Here is a 12,128-nt window from a genome sequence, read left to right on the forward strand (position 1 = left end):
CATCTATGGGGCAAATACTTTCTTTTAATTACTTTTATTTATATTTTTTACAATCTAGTCATTACACCCTCTCAGTCCACCCTCCCACAGTACCACATCCCATTCCTCCTCCCCACTGTCTCCAAGAGGTTGTCTCTACCCCCCCCACCCCCTTCCAGGCCTCCCCACTCCGTGGGGCCTCACGTCTCTGGAGGGTTAGGCACTGAGACCAGGCAGTCCTCTGCAGTACATGTGTCGGGGGCCTCGGACCAGGCCAGGTTTGCTGCTTGATTGCTGGCCCAGTGTCTGAGAGATCTCAGGGTTAGTCGAGACTTCCGTTTTCCTATGGGGTCGCCCTCCTCAGCTTCTTCCAGCCTTTCCCTAATTCAACCACAGGGGTCCCCGACTTCAGTCTATTGTTTGGGTATAAGTATCTGCATCTGTCTCAGTCAGCTGCTTCTTGGGCCCCTCGGAGGACAGCCATGCTAGACTCCTGTCTGTAAGCACACCGTAGCCTCAGTAACCATGTCAGGTCTCGGAGCCTCCCCTTGAGCTGGATCCCAATTTGGGCTGGGCACTGGACCTCCTTTTCCTCAGTCTCTTCTCCAGTTTTGTCCCTGCAGTTCTTTTAGACAGGAACAGTTCTGGGTCAGTGTTTCAGCTGTGGGATGGCAACCCCATCCCTCCACTTGATGCCCTGTCTTTCTACTGGAGGTGGACTCTACAAGTTCCTTCTCTCCACTGTTGGGCATTTCATCTAAGTCCTGCGAGTCTCTCCCCTCCCAGGTCTCTGGTACATTCTAGAGCACCCCCGCTCCTCCCCCCAGCCCCCCTGAGGTTACATGTTTTCATTCTTTCTGCTGGCCCTCAGGGCTTCTCTCCTGTCTCCCCCAATGCCTGATCCTGTTCCCCACTTCTCCTCCCTCTCCCCTCTCCCACCCGGTTCCTCCCTCCCTCTGCCTCCCCCTGATTGCTTTCTTCTCCTTCCCAAGTGGGATTGAAGCATCCTCACTTGGCCCTTTGTCTTGAGAACCTTCTTGAGTTCTGTGGATTGTATCCTGGGTATTCTGTACTTTTTAAAAGCTAATATCCACTTATTAGTGAGTACACACCATGCATGTCCCTTTGGGTCTGGGTTCTAGTTCCATTCGTTTGCCTGCAAAACTCACAATGTCTTCATTCGTAAGAGCTGAGTAGCATCCATTGTGTAAATGAACCATATCCTCTGTATCTATGTGGGACATCTGGGTTGTTTCCAGCTTCTGGTTATCACAGATGAGGCCTCTATGAACATAGTGGAATACGTGCCCCTGTGGTATGGAGGGCCATCTTCTGGGTATATGCCCAAGAGTGGTATAGCTATGTCCTCAGCTAGATCTATTTCCAGATTTCTGAGGAGCTTCCAGATTGATTTCAGGTTGTATCAGTTTGCAATCCCACCAACAATGGAGGAGTATAAGAAGCCAAAAATATACAATGAACAAAAGAAGGCATTTTCAATAAACGGTGTTGTCTAATTGGCTGTCTGTATGTAGAAACATGAATATAGATCCATATTTGTCACCTTGTACAAAGCTGAAGTCCAAGTGGATCAAGGACTTCAACATAAAACCAGATACACTGAATCAATTAGACAGGAAGTGGGAAAGAGCCTTGAAATGCATTGGCACGGGGAAAATTTCCTAAGCAGAACTCCAATGACTCAGGCTCTAAGATCAAGAATTGATAAATGGGACCTCATGAAACTGAAAAGCTTCTGTAAGGCAAAGGACATAGTCAATAAGACAAATTGGCAACCTACAGATTGGGAAAAATATCTTCACTAACCCCACATCACATAGAGGGCTAATGTCCAAATTAGCTAACCTCTTAAAAAAAAAAAACAAAAATCAAAGCTAAACAGAGAATTCACAACAGAGGAATCCCAAATGGCTGAGAATCACTTAAGGAAATATTGAGTGTCCTTAGTAATCAGGGAATTGCAAATCCAAACAACCCTGAGGTTCTACCTCACACCAATCAGGATGGCCAAGATCAAAGCCTCAGGTGACAGCACATGTTGGCAAGGACGTGGAGAAAAAGGAACACTTTATTTTTTTAAGGTTCATTTATTTATTTTATGCACATGAGAGTTTTGCCTGCACGTATGTACGTGTACCTGTGTACCGTGTGCCCATGGAAGTCAGAAGAAGGTGTTGGCTTTTCTGGAACTGGAGTTACAAATGACTGCCTGCCACCCTGTGGTTGCAGGGGATTGAACTTTTCAAGAACAGCGAGCGCTTTTAACCGTTGAGCCGTCTCTCCGGCACCGTGGAGCAAATACTTCAGCCCAGAGCCAAATTCCCTAGCCAGTCTCGAGTCTTCTTTAAATACATATTTGGATGTTACAACAGCCAACTTCTCTAAAAAGAGCTGGACGGTGAGTCTCAGGTCTTTAGGTGACAGTGGTCTCTGTCACTCCGCTTCCTCTGGCTGCTCGAAATGAACTGGGGCCTGACATGTACCAAGTACACACTGTGACCCCGAGCTGCGTCCCAGCTCTCACTGGCTCATGTGCCATGGTGTCCGTGCAGAATTCAGAAGACGGCTCTTGGGAGTTACTTCTTCCCACCGTGAATGTTCTGTGGCTCCAGTTCAGACTAGGCTTGGCAGATGCCTTTACCTTCCGAGTCATCATATGGATGGATGGACGGACGGACGGACGGACAGACAGACAGACAGACAGATAGATAGATAGATAGATAGATAGAAGATAGATAGATAGAAGATAGATAGATAGATAGATAGATAAATAGATAGATAGATAGATAGATAGATAGATAGATAGATAGATATGGGGTGTGTGTGTGTTTGTTTATTTGTTTTCATTTGGGGGCAGGTCTCACAGTCTAGCCCAGGCTAGCCTGAATTTGCTGTGTAGACCAGACTGATATTAAAGTCACAGAGATCCACGTTTGTCAGCCTGACAAGTGTGGAGATTAAAGGCACGTGCCACCAGACCTAGCTGAGAACCATTCTTTGTTGTGACAGGATTTGGCTCATTGGCTTGACCACATATAAATTTCATATAGATTAATTACAATAAGTGTAGTCCTTCCTGTCATAAAGATTATAGTATTATTGCTATATTATTATTATTATTATTATTATTATTATTATTATTATTATTATCGTTAAATATAGGGTTTTATTGTGTGACTCTGGTAGACCTGGAATTTGCTATGTAGACCAGGCTGGTCTTGAACTCCCGAGAGCTGGATTTTGATACTGCTATTTTTACATCTCTATTTGATGCTCAGAACTTAGATTACAAGGACAGATGGGCAAGGCAATTAAATTTTGCGTAGTGTCAGAGGACCATGTGGCTTCCTGGCCTGCACTGCTTAGCACAGATTCCATTGCTACTTGTCTGGGACCTTATTAAAATTCATCAGTAGAGAATGATAAATGAGTTTGGATAAAAATTATGAAATAAGCAACTTGGGAGGAAACCACACAGCAAAAAAGACGGGGACAGACAGGCTTGCTCAGGGTAGCAGCCTGTGCAAACAAGTGTTTTCCGTGGGCCCGTTGATGGCTCACCGAGTGCAGACACTTTTGGTGAAAGCTCAAAGAGCCCAGTCTGGCGCCTAGAGCTCAGTTTCTGACTCCAAAGGCTGTCATCCGACATCTACTTGTACGCCATGGCACACACACGTGCCCCCAGATCCTGCACACATATGTACAAAGACCATATAAAAATATACAGTGAGGCGTAGACAGAAAAGATAAGTTTTGATAAGAATATATTTCACCAAGAGGTGCTAAGATGGCATTCGTTGAAAGAACGACCGTCAGAAAGTGTGCTTTGTTAAAAAAGAAGCAACCAGTGGATGGGAGAACTAATTGAGAGGTGGGCGGGGGGGGGAGCACGTGGAGCACAGTGCAGGGGACATGAACCCATGGGCGATACTTCATATTCAAAGCGTGACAGTTTGTAAATCACAGCGTCTACAAATATTTACCTAGAGTTAGATGCTAGAAGAGTCTTCTAAGACTTCCAAGAGGAGAATGACACAGTTGCCTACTACAGTACTGAGGAGTTCAAGCGGTCCACCAAACACTAACCATCCAGGCAAACTAACCGGTGATCATTGACAGATTTCCCTGAACGGATCTGCCTGTGTCGGACAGCACGTGAAGCGTGTGGCTTTCCTTTTCATTGAGTCCTTATGCTTCCACGAAATGTAGACATCTTTGGTCCTCTGTTTACCTGAGGAAGCTTAGAGGCCAAGTTACTTCCCAGCACAGCACTGCTGCTAAAGTGAAGAGCTGGGGTTCAGATCTAACGTTCCGGACCCCGGAGCCCTCTCTTTACAGCCGCTGCAGTGCTGGGTAGTGGGTATCGCGGGTGATAACCGCATGGCTGGCGAGGTACCCAGCAGAGTGCTGGCCTGGCAGGCACCAAGCCTTGGGTTTGAGCTGCAGTATTGTGCAGAAGAGAGCACACACCTAAAAGCACAGCACACAGGAGGATGGATCAGAAATTCAAGTCATCCTTGCCTGTGTAGCAAATTCAGTGCTAAAAGGCTACACAGGACCATCTCAAAATTTAAAACGATTCTAGTGAACGCCTAATCGTTTGTTTTCTAAACATCTGACAGACTCTGTTACAAACCCTTTGCCTTCATCTATGTAGTGTTATAAAAGAAAACCAAAGCTTGTTACTTTATAAGCAAAACAGATCCGTTCAGCTCACCTGTTCTCAGTTTGAGAGAGCAGCACTGGCGTCTGAGGCGAATGGCACTGTAAAGTCAGTAGGGCACGTGTGAGTGTTGAGTAGTGCATACAGAACAGTGCTCCAAATGGTCTGGGCTCATCTTAGCGATTTGCTCTCATGGACTCCTACGAGGAAAACATTTATTTCTCTTAGAGACCTAATTAACGTCCCAGCAGACTGCAGCTCTTAAAGGTCAGCCATCATTCAACCTCCCTACAGCAGGGACCAGGCTTCGAGCGGGCAGAATCATATTAAAGTAATGCTCCATTAATGCATATCACCCATTTAATTCCTTACAGAATTCTAAGGTGGGTGCTATTTCTGCTCACCTTTAAAAGTGACATCGAGGTGCAGAGAGGTGAGATAAGTCGTTTAGGTCACATAGCTAGTAAACAGCGATGTTAGCGTTTGAATGTAGACAATTGGACTTCAGGGTTTCCATCTGCAGTGCTTTATTGCATAGTTGAACAGGACTTCTTTTCATGAGAACATAGTTGGAAAGGTCCAGACAAAGGTTACGTGTTAGAGAAATTAAAGCCAGAGCCCATCATGTGTGACATGTAATTACAGTGTAATTGTTCACATTTTAAGACTCAGGATTAGAACCCCAGGTATTGTTGGAACACTCAGAGCCATAATCAATGATCTGTGAGTAGCTTTGGATCAGTGTGGGTGCCTACATGTTTGTACACAAAGATATCTTTGGTGGCTTGTGATTAATTCTCTCTTAATATACTTTCGTATTTTTAAGTTGTTTTTCTGTATGATCAATTTATTACTGGGGTGGAATAGGTGCTTTTCAGTAAATATTTGCCATAGTGATATTTACATGGAGAAGCGGCATTTGCAATCCTCATTTCCACTGAAACCAGACACAAAACCAGTTTTATATAGATCATACACTATACCTGTCTGTAATGTCAGGCTCCTAGGATTAGTCTTTGCATATATGTATATATGTATGTAGTATGTGTATATAGTATGTGTGTGTATTGTGTGTGTGTATGTGTTCATGTATGAGCATGTATGTGTGTATATTGTGTGTGTATGTGTATATGTGTGTATTGTATGTGTGTATGTGTGTGTGTGTGTGCATGTGTGTATATGTATGTATACCTTCATACCCAAGTTTTTAATCAGTGGCTTAAGTAAAGGTTTAGTGACAAGATCGAAAATGATCTTGATAAGAAAATCCAACCTAATTATGTATAAACCTAACAAGATTAAACATTAGATTCAAATGAGTTTTGTTTACTAGATGTAAAAGGTGTAAGAGGAGTTGAAAGTAATTTTATTCCTAATGTGTATTCACCCCAGTACTCTCTTAACACCCTCCTGCCCCTGCCAAGTTTCTTCTAAGCACCTCTCCTATTTTCATGTGACTCCCTGGGTTTAAGTAGGGCTCTCCTGTGTGCATAGGTTGGGGGTTATTTACTGGAAGGAATGCCCTCTCCCCCAGCAACATGAACAGTAAGGTGCCTGTCCTCATCACTGAAAGGTTAAGTCTGTTCAGGTCTAGGAGCAGATTCCCTGGTAGGGCCCATTGAGGTATGGGCTCTTGACCAGGTTTACAGTAGCAGAAGTGAATTTCCTCCTCCAGAGCAGGCCTGAAATATGACCAGAAAGTGACTGGGTAACCCCTTACCAGTCACAGCACTGTTGTACCAAGGGCACACCCTGCCTTACAGGTTGGTAGCACAGTCCACACTTGAGTTCTCATTCTTTCTGCCCTCTCATCATGATGTCCCTCAAGCCTTGGAGGTGATGACATAGACTCGTTCAGGGCTGGGCACTCAGCAGCCACTTAATCGCAACACTTGGACCAGTCGTGAGTCTCTGCATTGACTACCACCCACTGCAAAAAGAGGCCTCTCTCACCAAGACAGATTTGAGCAGCACACGCTGGTGGACCACCAGGCACATGCGGCCCTGCGGACTTGTGTGCAGCGCACGCCAGCCACGGCGAGGGCTGTCTAAGCGGGCTGACATCAGGAGGAGGTGCTGACTTCTGATGAAGCACTTTACACAGCTCCACCTTGCAGGTGACTGAGACCCAAGGGCACCCGGTTCGAGGCTCTCCTCTGCCGCATACTGCTTGTGAGGCTCATCTGGCTTCCTAGCAACATGAAAGGGAGCAGAGGGGAGGGCAGCGGGAAGAGAGGAAGGAGAGGAGGAAGTGAGAGATGGTGCGTTTCAGTTTGAAGTGAAGGGCTGCTGACAAGATAGCTCTTGGAGTTATGCCTTTTCTTTTGTTCGACCCATTCAAATGGAGGGAGGATGGCTTCTGAACAGGAGGGGCATTTTGTTTAAGTTTTTACTATATATTCATTTTAGTATGATGTTTCCGTACATGCACATGTGTGTAATATGTTTTGGTTATACCCCCATTGCCCTCTCTTCTCTCCCTTTCCTTTCTTCTTCCCACCCCATCCCCTTCTATTTGTGTGTCTTATTTCGTCTTATCTTTCTTGCAAACTCCCTCAGCAGTGAGTAAACTGCCTATGAACCTGCAGGAGGTGGCAGGACCCTCTCTATATCAGGACAGAATTCCGATGGACTGAATCCTTTGCAGGTCCTGTGTAGGCTGTAGCAGCTACTGGGTGTTCAAGCATGCAGTGGCCAGGGCATGCCTAGAAGGTAGTGCTCCGTGACATTCCAACCCCTCCTCTGGCCCTCATATTCTTAGGGTTCTCTTCCATGATGTACCTTGGAGCCGGTGGTGTAGAATCCCCTCTTAGTGGGCAGGTGAATACTAACAGTCTCCTGTCCTCGTTACTTAGAGAAGCTAAGTATCTGCGGTAACCCCACCCACCGCTAAAGCTTCTCTCACCCAGCCCACGAGCAGCAGTGCTTTGGCGTCAGCGTGGAGATACAGAGGGCACGTTGACAGGCACGCCACGCCCATATGAGGAAACACCAGTCGTAGCTTCCTCACTAGGAGCAGACATTTGATCAGGTTTACTGTACCAGAGTGCGTTCTCTCCTGTAGAGCAGGCCTCAACTCCAGTCAGGAAAACGTTGGTTATCCCCACACTTGCACCAGTGGGGACACCTTGACTGGTTTGTACCTTGCGTACCTTGGAAGTCTCACAGCTGAGGAAGACCATCGGCGATAGCTCTCCCCCAGCAGCCTACACAGCATGCTCTGTGAAATGCCACTGGGGCACTTCCAGCTCAGTTCAGCTCTATCTCTTTATGGCCAAAGCAACTGGCGTCCTGCACAGTTGGGTCTCACCATTTAGTGGCCATGGGCGGTCAGTAGCGGTGGCCGTAGTATTTATTGCTTTGGGGACTAGAGGGGCCTTTCTGTCCAACAAGACATAGGGAGGTAGTTTACTCCTTGCTTTGAGAGTCTATCCTCTCTTTCCTGCTTTCTGCCTGCGTCTGTGTCTGTGTCTGTCTGTGACTGCTTCTGTGTCTGAGTCTGTATCTGTGTCTGGGTCTGTGACTATATCTGTGTTTAAGTCTGTTTTTGTCTATGTCTTTGTGTCTATCTACATCTGTCTCTGTGTGTCTCTGTCTACATCTCTTTCTATCTGTGGCTGTTTCTATGTCTGTTTGTGACTGTCTGTGACTGTCTCTGCCTGTAAGTTCTGTGTATTTGTCTCTGTGTCTGTGACTGTGTTTATGCCTGAGTGTGCACATGTGTGCGTGTGGAAGCTAGAGATTGACATTGGGTCTTCCTCAATGGCTCTTCGTCTGAGTCTCTCAGCCTGGAGCTCACTGATTTGAGTAGACCGATTGGGTAGCCATCCCTTGGGGTCCTCCTGCCCATGCCTCTCCAGTGCTGGGGTTACACATACGCTGCCCCGCCCAGCGTTTGCATGGGTGCTGGGCATTGTACCCGGTTCTCATACATGCACGGCAGGCACTTTACCAGTTCAGCCATCTCCCAGATCCCTGGGACTTTCCTCTGATATCTTTATGTCCCGGGAGTGGCTTCCTCCCTCCATACACAGTACTAAGAGCAGTGCTTTTGAAACGACTTCCTTTGCTGGGTAGCGGAGTTTGGGTTTGTAGTATCTGGAAGGTTTATTGTACTTTAATCTTTAATACTAGAACTTAGAAATTGAATAGGAAAAATCAGAGGTACAAGGCTAGCTTGGATCTCTGAGACCTTGCCTTAAGAAAAACAAATTAAAAAAAAATAAATAAATAAAGACGCTATTGTTGGAAACGGAAAGATGAACTAGTTAAAATGTCAGTAGTGCTAATTTGTGTTTTGCCAGCAGGTGGCACCTCATGCCTGCTGCCAGCAGCCACACTTTCCTCTTGGAGTCAGTAGGTAATGCTACTTAGCAGTTATGCCTTCCTCTCAGGGGCAGCCATTGGAATTTTGAAGGTATTACATTGAATCTGTGGAATACCTCTGGTAATATATTCATTTCCACACTATTAATTCTGCCAACTCAGGAGCATAGCAGACTCTCCAGTCCCTGGCGTTTTGTTCAATTTCTTTCCTCGAGTCGGAACATTCTCGTGGAGGCCTTTCCCTCTTTGGTTATCTTTATTCCTTTTTTCTTCAGTTGTGGACGGTTGACTCCCAGCTTTTGGCTGTTTTTGCCAGTTACGCTGGCTTACTGGAGGCAGCATATACCGGTTTTCTCTTGTGCATACATGTGTGGCGCAAATGTTTTGCACATGTCTGTGTGAAGGCCGACGGTTGACGTGGGGAGTCCTCCTGTCTCATCTGACTGCTTTAGCAGGGTCTCTCAGTTGAACCTGAAGCCAGCTTGGCTTCCAGGGCGCTGAAATTAAAATTCCACGACAGCCATACAGCCATATGGTTCTAAGGATATGAACTCCAGGCCTCACACTTGGTTTCTCTGTGTTTTAAGCACCAGCTCCCCAGCCCTGGATCTTACCTGTTCCCCCCAACGCCCCACCCCATCCAGCCTTTCTCTGAGTCTTACGTCTGCATATAAGATGGTTGTCCTGGTGGGTTTTACTATTTGCTATGGTTTTGTTGTGGTTGTGTTTGGGTGAATTATTGGTAGGTTTTCCCTCTCATTTGTTTGCTTATTGGGTCACCATTACCTGTTTCTCTTGTGAAATACGTTCTCTCCTGCTTCCTCGTGGGTAAGACAATTGTTCTCTCCTTCTGCGGAGTGTCCCTTCAGACTTTTCTCCAGTGCTGGCTCAGTTGTCAGGAATTGCCTTAATTTGTTCTGGAAGCAGTCATTTCTCAGTTTTAAAAGAGAACTTGGCTTCATGGAGAGGCATAGTTGGCAGTTTCTCTGCAGCGCTCAAAATACGTAGCCATGTCTTCCTGGCTCTCAGTGCTGGTGACAGATCTGATTATGCTGGTGTCGATGTGTGTGATTTGGAGTTCTTCCCTTACAGGGCTTAGGATTGTATGTCTGTATGTATCTGTGACATTTGCCATGATGAGGTTCTTCTGCGGTCACAGCTAAATGTCTGTGGGTTCGGATGTCTCCAGCTCCGGGCAATCTTCACTACACTTTTATTGAGAGAATTGTGTGTGCCTTCAGACTCTACCTCATCTCCTTCTACCTCAGGACTTCTACCTCAGAGGTTGTCTCTGAACTTACCCAGGCTTCTTGGTAGGATGGGCTGTGTTTATTAATTGCTTCTTCTTTTATACATCTCCGTGTGCTGCTGTCTCATGATGTCCCTGTGCTTGGAACTCATTCTTGGGCCTGCTCGTGTCTCTGGTGATGTTTTCTGCCATGTAACTTAGTTTGGTCTTGTCGTTGTTGAGATATGATCTTACCATGTAGCTTGGCTGGCCTGGAACTTGCTATATAAACTAGGACAGTTTGAATTCATGGAGTCCCATCTGTCCCTCACTCCTGTGTGCCAGGGTTAAAAGTGTGCACTAACAAACTTGGTATGGTTTTTTTACAATGACTTTTAATTTTTTACTATTTCATATACATACATATAATTAATATTGATATTTTGCCCTTCCCCCTATCTTGTCTCCTTCTGCATCCCCCTTACTTCCTCATAACCCCTTGCTTGCTTGTTTGTTTTTAAATAACCCACTGAGTTTAATCAGGATTAGTTGCACATGCTTGGATGTAGTGTTTACTGGATTGTGGAGAATTTACTAGTGGCTATGCCTTTGAAGAAAAATGACTTCCCCCTTCCAGTAACTACTGACTGCCTTAGGGCCTAAGATAAGGTGGGGCCTCATACCCCCACCCTCACCCTCAACCTGGTCCAGTTCATACTGGATTGTTCACAGATGGATCTTTTAAAGGTTTTGTGCTGGTTCTGCTGTGTATTTCATTCTTTGAGTGCACAAATTTCTATTTGGTTCTTTTTCAGCATCTCAATTTCCATGATAAATTTTTCTTCATGGTTTCAATTTTTTTATCTCCAAACTAATGAGCTGTCTTCTTTTTTTAGTATTTATTTTATGTGCATAGACGTTTTGCCTACATGTCCCTCTGTGCACCACATGCATGAGCTGCCTGCAGAGGCCAGAAAAGGACTTCAGGTCTCTTAGAACTGGAGATACAGATGGTTGTGGGCCACCATGTACACGTTGGGATTTGGACCCAGGTCCTCTGCGAGAGCAGCCAGTGGTCTTAAGTCACCTCTCCAATCTAGTTACCTACTCTTTCGCCTACTTTGGTATCTTTCTTATCTAATACTGAATTGATTGTGTAACTTTCTTTCTTAGTCTGAATTGATCCTGTTTCATTCATCTGCGTTTTTGATGTTTCTGGTTTTTTTTTTTTCAGTCATCTCATTATCTTTTAGAACTGAGAAGGTGTCAGCCTGTTGAGGTGTAATATGTGTGTGTGTGTGTGTGTGTGTGTGTGTGTGTGTGTGTTGTGTGTGTGATTTGTGTGTGTTGTGTGTGTGTGTGTGTGTGTGTGTGTATGTGTGTGATGTGATGTGTGTGTATGTATGTATGTATGTGTGTGTGTGTGTGTGTGTGTGTGTGTGTGTGTGTGTATAATGTGTTTGGGGCGTGCTGAAGCTTTATGTATGTGTGTATGGGTGTGTGTGTGTGTGTGTGTGTGTGTGTTCTTTTGTTGCATTTTGTCAATCTGGTGGGTTGCAAGTATCTTCTGATTTTTAGTTTTCTTCTTTTCCTATTAGGTTTTTTTTGAGTCATCCTGGTGTGGTATCCACTTGAATTTATGTTCCGAGGAGAATCCCAAGTACAGTAGCACATGCAATAACTTGGTAGCAGGCCCAGTGTGACCACAGGAGGACATACTTGTCACCTCTGTTGTCTGTAAGGTTCAAAGACAGGAGCATTTAGGGTACTGTTTGGGGAGAATGTAATTTGTAGTTCTTTTAGGGCAAAGGTATCAATCTTCATGTAGTGACATAGGAAGGAATGGGGAAGTGGGAAGGAGGGGTAGGAGTGAGTGAGAAGGAAGTTAGAAAGCACTTAAGCATTTTCAAG

The 12,128-nt window shown here is 45.4% G+C and overlaps 1 protein-coding gene across 1 annotated transcript in view; it reads left to right on the plus strand.

The window, feature by feature from the left end:
- Positions 1-12,128, plus strand: part of Vps8 (VPS8 subunit of CORVET complex) — a 198,023-nt gene that overhangs the window by 47,688 nt on the left and 138,207 nt on the right. The window lies entirely within an intron of this gene.

This window comes from Rattus rattus, chromosome 4 (assembly GCF_011064425.1).
Source record: "Rattus rattus isolate New Zealand chromosome 4, Rrattus_CSIRO_v1, whole genome shotgun sequence".
NCBI classification, from domain to species: domain Eukaryota; kingdom Metazoa; phylum Chordata; class Mammalia; order Rodentia; family Muridae; genus Rattus; species Rattus rattus.